General features: G+C 36.1%; 1 protein-coding gene across 2 annotated transcripts in view; it reads left to right on the top strand.

Moving 5' to 3' along the window:
* The first annotated feature begins 7,543 nt into the window (after positions 1-7,543).
* The window catches only part of taok1b (TAO kinase 1b), a 26,551-nt gene continuing 22,190 nt past the window's right edge, over positions 7,544-11,904 (top strand). The window contains exon 1 of one of the 2 annotated variants that reach the window (XM_022676153.2): positions 7,544-8,156. The gene's annotated coding sequence lies outside the window, so the exon portion shown is untranslated. The remainder of the gene's footprint in view (positions 8,157-11,904) is intronic. The other variant, XM_022676154.2, reaches the window with a different exon arrangement.

Below are 11,904 nucleotides of genomic sequence, written 5' to 3'. Positions count from 1 at the left end.
GTGTGGCCAAGCATTATCATGCTAGTTGGAAGCCCTGCTATTAGAGGCAGTACATGTGGCTGCAGGATGTCCTGCACATACTGTATTGCTGAACTGTTAATGTTTGTCATATCACTACAGGGGTACCAACTGTTGTATGCATTGGCTTCCCAGATCATTACACCAGTGACTGGGGCAGTGTATTCCTCCACAGCAAAGGCAGGATGGAAGACTCTTTATTAGCGCTTTTCCATTCCAATTAATTTTGAACCAGTTTACCAGTTTGCCAGTTTTCAAGTGCTTTCAAGAGGAATGTCTAGCTGTCAACAGTCTCTCACCAAAACATGCACTACCTGAAAGTAAACTGAGAGCATTTTTAGGGCAGCAGGGGAAGTAATTTACACCCCTTTTATGACAAGACCTAGCAGCACTGGTTGACTGGAGATTTTCTGATTTATTACAAATCCAAACAATTACCAACGGTAATTGTTTCGATACTCAGGCCTTAATCAGGGTTAAAAGGCAAAATGTATTGGTCATTTTTTGTATGTCTAATATATCGGAAATTCTCCAGTCTGCATGTCCATATAACTGCATGCAGAATTTTCCAGCAATCTAGAGTGTGTTTTTTTTTTTTTTTGTAATTGAATGTAATTTTTAACAATACCAACCTATTGAGAGACATCTGATATCTGGTGGAGAATCTTTGTCCTCACACCAGAAGTCCAGAGCTGAGGTTAAAACATGGCATTTCTCATCAATGTTTCTCATTTCTACAGTTTCAAGGCTGTGTTTAAGGGAAAACCCCAGGCATGTCCTTCCTGGGTGTTAGTTTTTTCATCAGTTCTCCATGACCTGTGCAGGCAGGGAATGTTGTTCTTAGCTATTCAAACATTTACTGACATTGGGTTTGATATGTGTAGACAAGCCTTTGTACACTGAGCTGGTTTCAGCCCAAAATCCTTAGTTTTGACCAATTAAGTAAACAGTAAAGTATCAAAACCATAACAACAATTGTGATGTTGTGATGTAAGACATTAGGGATGATCTTCTGTGCTGCACATGTGTACATGATAAATACAGACAAAGATAATGTAAGAAAGAAGATGAAGGAGCATGTCTGTTCCAGCAGGTTATCAGTGCATTTGAATTATCTTGAGAAATGATTTCTTCATTTTAATATTTTAAAATGACGTGTTTGTTTGTTGGAAGTTGATTGAGAGGTAGTATAATCTTATCATCTTATCAGTCTATGCACTTATACATCACCAGGCTCTGTAAAAAAAGAGTGAAAAACTGGAGGAAACTGTGGACAAAAATGGTACAATGTTTATTAGTGTTTAAAATAACAAAAAAATGTATTACAGTTGGCAGGACTAATTATATATATATATATAAATATAAAACATAATACAATTGTTTTAAATATGCCTTTTAAAACACATTCAAATACATATATAATTATAATTATACGTACAGTATTAATGAAATAACACATAAATAAATAAATAAATAAATAAATAAGAAAAAAATAAGAAATAAAGATAATTATAACATCTTTTACCTTCTCTTGAACTATTACCCTTTTGGGGGTTTTGTACTTATCAGTCATTTTTTCTGGGTAGTGACATATATAGTGATATATTTTGCAAAAAAAAATATAAAAATCAACAGAAATAAGTCTTATTGAACTGATTTTTTTCTTCTTAAACCTTGCATTGAATCTAGTAGTCAAAGCTGTAAGAAAAGACAATACCTTGATAAAAGTACAACCTTCCCCTGATTAGAGCTGGCAGAGCATAGCATTATCATGAAGTGGGTAGTGTAGCATAGTGGATAACAACACTGCCTTCCCTGTGGCAGACTGGGATTTAATTCCATAGCAGGGTAGTTAGGGTAAGCTTAGCTCAACAAATCTACACACATAAAAGTCCTTAGGCAAAAACCTAAGTTCACCTACCTGTGTAACACAATTCAACTGTTAGTTACTCTGGATAGGAGCATCAGCCAAATGTCATAAACATAAAATGTAAGAGAGTCAATGGGATACGAAGAGGTTAAACCATAAAATACCTTCAAATGTATTCAGTTTTATGGGAGGCCAGTGAAGTTCACCGAGGACATTAGTAATGTGTTCATGGACATTCGTAATAAAACAAGTTGCAATGATCTGAATTTGCTGAATTTTCTTAAGGAGTACAGCAGATAGTCCAGCAAAATGTAGATATATAGATAGATATAAATAAATGCTAGAAGGCATACACCAGTATTTTTTGTACTATTTATAATACCTCATGGCCTCATCTACAGTAGTTGTCATCCAGATTATTTCAAGGCTGAGTGGTGTACAGTCATAAGGTCATTCCCTTTTGACACTCTTTGTTGTAACTTTTTTTTTTGTTCCTAAAAACACGCCCCTACTACAATGACCTCCTTTAAAGATAATGGCCGATGAATGTCTGACAGTAAAAGATCGAAGAGTTTCACAAGGTGACAAAGGTCAAGTTCCTTCAGCTATCATTTTGTTCTCTAGGACAGAGACAGGTTAGTAAATTTGCAATTTGCTGCTGATTTGGTACCACTACTGACCTGTCCTTTAAGGGATGGGTTCATCACAGGCCTCATATTATATGTTTTAGGATATTTAGCCATTTAATAACTACATTAAGTAATACACTTTACCTTTATTGGTAAAATTGTATTCCTTCATCCTTATTTAGTAAAATTTTTTCAGATTTACCCCATTTAGGATTGCCCAATTTTGTAGAATGCAAAGCATTCTTTGCAATAATAAGCAAAAGATCAGTCGCAGTATTTTAGATAGAATATCATAGAATATAATCAAGTATATGCCAGTCAATTAAAAATGAACAGATACATATGCATCCCTTAAATAACAGCCTTATATATTCGGTGTTCAATGAAAAAAAATCTCTAAAATAGCAATTTCACAGGAAATTGATAAAACCTTCTTAACTTTTCATGGAATTCAATGTAAAATGATTAATTTCAGGTAATTTTGAAGAACTTCTATTGGCCCATTCATCAAGATTTTTTGACACAGTGTAAGGGACATTTGTGTGTACAAATAATGTTGTAAATTAAAAATCAACCAAAAATGGATACCATACTAGTTTTTCATTGAAAAGTGATGCTATACATGTTAAAGTAACATGTATTGATATAACTACCTACCTATTTGGATAGATCTGTATCTTTAGCAATTCAGTTTTTAGTTATGCTAAGCTATAATGGATGTGGCAGAAGTTAGTACATCTAGCTCATCATATTGTTTTATGAGAAAATGGCTTAAATATGCCAGTCTCGGCAGCTTGCATTAAATATCTGAAGATCTTTGTCACACAAAAAAACTCCTTTTTTTGACTCAGTTTTGAGAAAATTAAACCTTTTTCTTGGTGTGGTATTGAAACCACCTGTACAGCCACCTGTAATGCTTTTATGTGCATTTAAATTAGTGTATTGTTCAGTGTGCTCGTGCAATACGTCCTTGTATGTGCAATACCCACTGACTCTTTTTTGTATTTTTAAGAAAAATTTACAAAAATATGGGATATTGTACCTTTCAGTAACTTAGATATTTCACAATGCAGCAATTAGATCTAAAATACCCTTAGATCAGCCTAAAAGAAATCATCTACACAGAATGTCATCAACACTGAGGTCTCTGACCCCAGAATGAATGGTTAATGTAAGTGTCCTCACGTTTTACACGGCTGTTAATGGTTGTCTGGTGCTGCGAGTCTTTTTATGGCATGGAGTTAATGGGTTGTAATCTGCACATATAAGGCATAGTTTCCTCCTGTCAGGTCATTGACTCTTTGAGTGGATACAGTTCCAGTAGTTGGTAATTTCACAAAGCACTAAACTTCAATTTTGAACTATTATATTAAATTATCAAACACAAAAAAAATGTTTTTGCTTGTATATATCTCTAAACACATTCCATACAATTAAAAAAAGAGATTACACTGAAAAAAGAACAAAATCACCCAGTTTGAATGGGTGTAGAGCAGTGATGTCAGTAACGCGTTACTTAGTAACGCGTTACTCTAATCTGACCCTTTTTTTCAGTAACGAGTAATCTAACGCGTTACTATTTCCAATCCAGTAATCAGATTAAAGTTATTTATTTAAGTCACTGTGCGTTACTCTCTCTCTCTCTCCACCTCATCTCCTCCACAAACACACACACACACACACACACACACACACACACCGCTCCCTTACCCATTCCCCCTCCGCTCTTCCCCAATCACACGCGTCTCTCTCTCTCGCGCTCGGCGTGTCTTTAGTTTCCGCCCGTTTTCGTTTTTCGCCAGTTCTCTTTATTAAAGCGTTTTTTTTGCGGCCGAGTCCCAATTCACTAGCCAGGGCAGCGGTCTGCCACAAATTTGATTGGCAGAGGAGAGCATTTAAAGATTTTACACCACACGTGATTGGAAGTTCACTGCGCGTATACCGTAAAGACAAGAAAAGTTCCGGTGCTTTAAATGAACACTGTCAGAATTAAATCCTTCTCAGTAGTTGGGTCCGGTATGGGTCCGTATTGGACAACGTCTGGGTCCGGACTCGGACCCCAGTCTGCAAATATGTGATCCCTGGTCTAGACCATATACACGGTTCTGTTTTATAAAACCACTCCCTGCCCTGCAGAGAACAACAAGTTCAATGTTCAGTTTTACAGTGTTAAATATGTCAGGTCAAGAAAGACTTTCTTTATTTTATATATTTGTTATAAAAACAAGTATTCATGTTTAGTAATATCAAGAAAGACCATATTTTATTTTTTATTAAAAAAAATATTTATGTTAATTTTTTTATTTTTATAAAAAAAAACCTATTTTTTTTAGGAAATCGTTCAACTTAGAGATAAATTGTTGCTGTTAAAAATGCATTTTCCAATAAAGGGAATAATGGCAAAACTGGTTATAATGTTTATGTTAAGGCGGCGGGAGGTGGTGTCTGCAGCTGCTGAAAGTAACTAATAAAGTAACTTGTAAAGTAACTTAGTTACTTTTAAAATCAAGTAATCCATAAAGTAACTAAGTTACTTTTTAAAGGAGTAATCAGTAATCAGTAATCGGATTACTTTTTCAAAGTAACTATACCATCACTGGTGTAGAGGTATCACTATTCCACCTAAAGCAAAATCTGCAGGAACTGCATGAATGTTCCATCTGTATAGAAATGAATTATCACAGGACACCATTGGGAATCTGTGCAATTCCATGCTGAGACGTCTGGCATGTTGGAACCAAGGGTTACCCAAATCAGTCTGAATTGTAAATTCATTGCAATCGGACACTTGCAACTAAATTTGCAACCATTTCTACTTTCTGATGATGAATAAATAATAAACTTAAAATATTTAAGTTTTAACATTTCTACTTTTGTTTAGAGACAGAGACTGTCGAGTACCAGTGTCAGTTAAAACTACCCAGCTCCAAAACATGCCTGGAACAGAAGAATATTTGTGAAATACAGACAGTAAATCTTATAATTTAAATTCCACTGAAGAATTACATGTAAAAAGACAGATTTTTGACAATTTATGTTAAAAACATTGCAATATCAAAAGTCACTATGCATGTGAAGTGTGGATGAGTGTAATTTTTGTCAGTTACATTTTCTGTATGTTTGGGGGTAAATTTGAAAATTTAAAATTAGGTGTTCATCGGGCTGGAATTGTAAAAGAGTTCATGAGATCATAATTTTCACACACTGGAATCCAGACCTTAACCTTATTGAGAATCTTTGGGATGTGCTGGAGAATGCTTTGTGCAGCAGTGAGACTCTACCATCATTAACGCAAGATCTTGGTGAAGAATTAACATAACACTGAATTTAAATAAATCTTGTGACATTGCAGAAGCTTATCAAAACAATGCCACAGTGAATGTGTGCTGCAATCAAAGCAAAAAGCAGACCTTTTTTTGCCAGGCAGTGTATAAGGTTGTATTAGAACATCAGATTGGTGGAGAACATAAAATCGCAATTTTCTTCATATTTGTGAAATTTAGATTGTAATGGGGGAAAAATAGAAACACTGTAATCAATCAATCAATTAATCAATCAATCTCTGGAATACACTGAGGGTAACCCTTATTTCTAATGCAATCAAGTTTTTTTTTTAGGGTTAAATTAAAATAAGGACTCAATGCCCTTATCATTTGCTTTGTAGGCCTGTTGGGAGCATTGGCTAAAGACACTGTATTGGTAGGCTAATCAACAACAGTTTGAACTCATTATCATGTGTCACTTCAGTCCAAGTACAATTCGATCAGTGCAGTGTTTATCAGTTAAATTTTCTTACCATTTAGGGCAGAACTCTAAAGAAAACTGACTGTAAATCTTCATATATATATATATATATATATATATATATATATATATATATATATATATATATATATATATATATATATATATATATAGCTTTTTTTCTTATTTGAGTCCTTATTTTAGTTTAATCTGAAAAAAACTTGATTGCATTAGAAATAAGGGTTACCCTCAGTGTATATAAAATGTATATATTATTAAATTATATATTATTATTAAATGTATATATATCCATTTAGTAAAGGGAAGAAAAAATTGGTTTACATTCATTTTTACTATTTTCTAATTTTTAATTTCTGCATGTCACGATCTGAATTCCATGGAAAATTAAAAACTTAAACCTTTACTAGATTATTTAATTTTAGAATTTTGTATCTTGTAACATAAGTAGGTTGGATTATATTATCAGATTGGGGGAGAAAAATAAACTCATTTTTACATTTTTCCTGCAGGTCTTGGCCACCGTATGAAGAACTAATTTAAAAAACGACTACTTTTTTTACTAATAAATGTGAAAATAAATAAAGTTTTACACCTAATTTTATGTTTTTGAATTTAGCCTCAAATGCCCTATCTGGATGGGAATAGTTTCTCAGGGGACCCTGGGGTATTTTCTCTTTTAGGAGAGATCCTCTGTGATTTTATTCCTTTCTGGAACAATCATGTATGTGTTTTCTCAGACATCCTCTGAGAAAATTACAGGCTGAATTATCTACTGTTTTTCACTGAACTCCATGGTCCTTCTGTAATTTTAGTCCCGTCCGGACTCGCATCTCTGAGTTTCGTCACATCGCGTTTATTAAAATAACAATTTGTTACAGCCACACCATAATTACACTTTGGGCGCGCATATCCATGGAGTTTCACGTAAACACAGCAAGTGGAAATGGAGGAGCTACTGAACGAGCTATGTTGTGACAGAGAAAGCCAAAAAACTCACTGTTCCTCCTGTTTTTTCAATTGCAGTCCGGATGCAAGAGTTTTATCACTGAGTAGAAGTTTTAAATATTTTTCACAGACGTCCCCCTGAGAAGCTAATCCCGTCCGGATAGGGCTATAGTCAGAGAATTGATCTAATAAATGTTACACTGACTCATTTCACACCAGATTTCCCTGCGGTTGTCTGCGTTAGCCGAGTGCGCCAATACTCCTCGCTTTTGGTTCTCCTGGTGGTGGGAGACGGTACTGTATGCAGAGAGAGAGAAAGCGAGAGAGAGAGAGAGACTTAGAAAATCAGTGCCCGGCCACACACTACTGAGTGTTCACACACTCCCCACCCACGAAGAAACTGAATGGCCTGGGCGACATAGCGCTTCGTGGATCGCGGCAGCGGCGGCGGTTCTGTTCGGGCTGTTTCCGCCAGTTGGACTTGGTGTTGTCGGAGCGCTAGCCCCAGTTCCACTCGTGTTTGTCACGGAGGGGAGGAGGTGAAAACTACCAGCCGCCATCTTTTGGAAGTGACTGGGAGTGGGGAGTTAGCTTTCGAGCTATAACATTCATTGGCTAGTTTTTGGGCCTCGGTTTCTGGTAATATTTGCTTATGAATCATCAGCCTGCAACATAACCAGCACTAACATTTCCGGATAGTCGAGATTTGTGGATGCGGGGACTCCGCGGGGTCTGTCGAAGCTCTGAAGGAATTAAACTTGTTCAGATTTGTGCCCAAATCTGTGCTCCACTCTCTCAAACTGCGCCCAGCTGGTTGCACCCAGTTCCTCCCAGGACAGCTGTGTTGGCTAGCTGGCTAACTGACAGTCTTGGTTGCTAATACCCCTCCCCGGCGTCCTGCCCCTATCAAAAACTGGACTGTTGGACAGGTAAGGGTGCAAAACAACCAGAAAACAGAGCGTGTTTAAGCTTGGTTTGGATTTGAAGATCATGTCTTGACTTTACTCCTAGCTGTCTTGCTAATATCTGCCAGTAACTGCAGTAGTAGCTCATGTTAGCATAACTTAGGCTGTTTCCAGTGAACGGGGCTCGGCAAGTTGATCTAGATACTTATTTAGCTAGCTTAGCTAACTAACTAGTTAAGTTAGCTTGTGTTGAGTCGTTTCATTTGATTTAACAGTTTGTATGTACAAGTATAGCTTGCTCCAAGCGTAGCTAACTCAAGTAGCTAGCTTAGGTGGCTTGCTAGTTAGCTAAAAACATAGCTAAAGCTAGCCAACCACGAAAGTTGTGCTAGCATGCGAGCTACTTAGCTAGCTACTTTTGCGCTTGGTCTTCAGTTTAAATGCCATTAAACTTAGCACAGCTAATAAGACGTTTTCTGTTTGAGTTAGCTAGCCTGCTAGCTGGCTAATCTTGTACAGTTTAAGTTGAGCTCCACCTAATTTAATGTTGTTTAACATGAAGGTAGAGGAAGATATTTAGTTAGTTCGAATTACGATATGTCACAGTTTAAAATGTTGTTAGTTAGCGTTTAATTGCCAGGCCACTTCAGCTAAGCTACCATATATAAGTTATAGCTTTGAAAGGTTGAACTGAAGGCGGTTTGTTTAGCTAACAGCTTGGGTGATTTAAACCACACTTCTCATTGTAATTCGCTGACACAATGTTATTTGTCAGGTATGAAAGGTAGAAAATCGTATTACATAATTTAACTAGTTAGCTAGGCAGGCTAAGAAAATATGGACGGCCATGGACGTGACGGCACTCCCTCCTTAGCTAATCTAAGCTAGCATTATATCACTGGACACAGTTAGATAGCTTAAGTTCTTCAAAATGTCTGTTAGCTAGATAGTAGTGGAATTTACATTGTAACGTTAATTACTAGAGAGATAGATAGACATTTCAACGTGTATCTGAACAATCAAGGATAGATAGATAGATAGATAGATAGATAGATAGATAGATAGATAGATAGATAGATACTTTATTGACCCCAAATGTAGGAACCTTGTAACATTAACCTAAAACAATACAATCAGAGGATACACAGGAAAAATAGTTAAATTGAAAGATGTAGGTTGCTAACCTACAAAAGGGTCTAAAACCTTTAAACAGTGCAGTAGGTAGCTATATGTGCAGTCAGCCAATAACAATCCAATAAATACAGATGCAAGTGTCATCATATATAAGGTAAAGTGACTTGGTGTATATACTTGTATGTATATAGAGCTAGGTTACATCTGCATGTACCCATAGGTGCATACCCCATTCATAGGTTTGGATGAACAAAGGAGCCACTACAACACGTCACCGACAATTTACTACTTTAATAAGACTGAGAACAGTGTAAAGCGATGTTCTAACCGAGTCGCATCTAACACTAGTAATCGGTTTAACATTGAGCAGGGTATTCCCTGTAAGCGCATTCAGCTCCTCAGTGCTCTGACGTGCGCTGCATTCCTCATCCCACTGTGTTGACATTGCGTAACAGACCCAACTGTCGGGCGAGCTCTCCGCCGCTGCCTCGTGTTCTTCACTAAAGTCAGCATCGAGTTTTTAATGTACGTGTTATTTTCAGGATATCAGATATCATCTTAACCTCGTTTCTTGCATTTTCTTTATGAGCGGACATGAAGAGGTTCTATTTGGCTAGATTACTTCCCTCCAAGAAAGGCCTATTTTCCCTGATCAACTAGATACAAGGATATTATGCCAGAATGACTATTTGCATTCTTAAGTTTGGAAACCAATTAATACTACTCATTGTAGAGTTTAAATGACTGTTTTAAATTAAACAGTGTAAATGTAAAAAAAAAAAAAAAAAGAAATGACAGAAAATGTACCAAGAATAAAAAGCACACTTACACCATTGCTCAGATGCCTATCAGGGGTGGGCAATATTATATCATATACAATAAATCTTGACACAGAAATATCATTATATTAAAAATCCATATCGGGATAATAGAGATGTTCTGTCTTCAAAGTAGTCTATTATTTACTGTGAAGCCTTAAGTGAATGTATTGTTTAATTGTTTTCATTTGCAGTTTATATGCATGCATTAAATATTCTGCAATATTTTTTGCTGCATTATATTTTTTTAGGCTATATTATTTATTTTGCCACATTATGATTATACTGTTAAACTATTATACTATATTCCTGAAATTAGTTTTCCTATATCGCCAAGTATATCGTTATCACAAAAATACCCTGAAATATCGTGATATTATTTTAGAGCCATATCGCCCACCCCTAATGCCTATGTACATTACTTCGTCCAACGTAATTACAAATATTTTATTTAGATTGACTTATTATTGCATAGAAAACAGACAGTCCAATTAGCGCATACATACTGTGCCTTGCACTTCTTAAACCTTTCACAATATCATGTGTCTGCAATACAATACAATTTAGTTTTTGTGTATTGTTTTCCTTATTGCCTTGTTTGGTTATCCAGAAAAGCATGGTGTTGTTTCTATAGCAAAAAACAACATATTTTATTCCCAAATCTATATTCAGCTATTGCTGCATTATTTTTTTGGATAGTGCTGGCTAGTCACTGACTGACCAGTATATGGATATCATTGTACTGTCAGTAAAAACAGTCACCAGATTTTCACACTGCATTGTCTTGTAATGTGTGGAATCCGTTAGATTTCTTGTGTCATGCAAAAGCCTTTTAAGATCTTTTTTTACATTGACTTGTACACTGACAGATGAAGCAATTGAATTATTTTACTACAGTCAGAAAGGATAACTTGTACTTTGAGGCACCCCTTATGAAGGACATGCTTTACATATGTATTGCTGGACTTTTCAGAGATATTAGTAATAAGTAATACGTTTTATGCATGCTTTGTTTTTCACAGAATTCATGTGAGCACTGTCCTGCCCTTATCACCAAAGTAAGATGCAGTAGCAGTTAGTGCAGTTAGCAGTGTGCTAAGACCAGCGTAGTAAAGAGACCAGAGTAGTACAGATAGAGATGTTTTCTTCCTATTACAAGTCTGTTGAGCAGAACTGTTTTTATTTTGGCAGTTTATTTACGTCTGCAGTGCATTTTCCCTGTGTTTCGTAGCTGTGAATACTAAGGCTAGTTGATCTATCGATTTTAACTAATAGCATTATGTGAGCAGTGACCGCAACATCATTTGAAATGGGCAAATTTCTGTACATTAAGGGAGCATAAATTAACTTTCCGAACCTTACAGCCTTTAAAAAATGTTGACAAATGTAAAATAAGGACCAGTTTATTGGTGCAATGATGTTTGTGTCTTTGATGTACAAGAAGCATGAGGAAGAAGATCTAGAGTGTTTCAGTGTGAGTCAAGGTGGAGGGGGCGTTGCAGTCAAAATACCACAAGTTTTAAGGAACTATAATTGGTAGACAGAAATGTGGTGAGTTGACCGTCAGATCATACGTGCTGACTAACCACGATAATGTCACAGGCGTGAACAGCTTTTGTTTCCACACATCTTAATTGAAAATGAAAGTAACACTAAACATGTACTGAGGCCTGCTCTGTGTTCTGTTCATATTCATCTGGCATTATCCCAGCGCGTCTGCTGTATGTGAGCTAACTAAGGTAGGAGGTGGCAGCTGATCTGTGTCATCATAATACAGTCAACAGGCTTTAAAACACAATATTGTAGCGTTTGAACTTCTC

The sequence above is a fragment of the Astyanax mexicanus genome, chromosome 17, assembly GCF_023375975.1.
Source record: "Astyanax mexicanus isolate ESR-SI-001 chromosome 17, AstMex3_surface, whole genome shotgun sequence".
NCBI lineage: Eukaryota > Metazoa > Chordata > Actinopteri > Characiformes > Acestrorhamphidae > Astyanax > Astyanax mexicanus.
The sequence above is the reverse complement of the archived record's forward strand: the minus strand, read 5'-3'. Positions and strand labels throughout refer to the sequence as shown.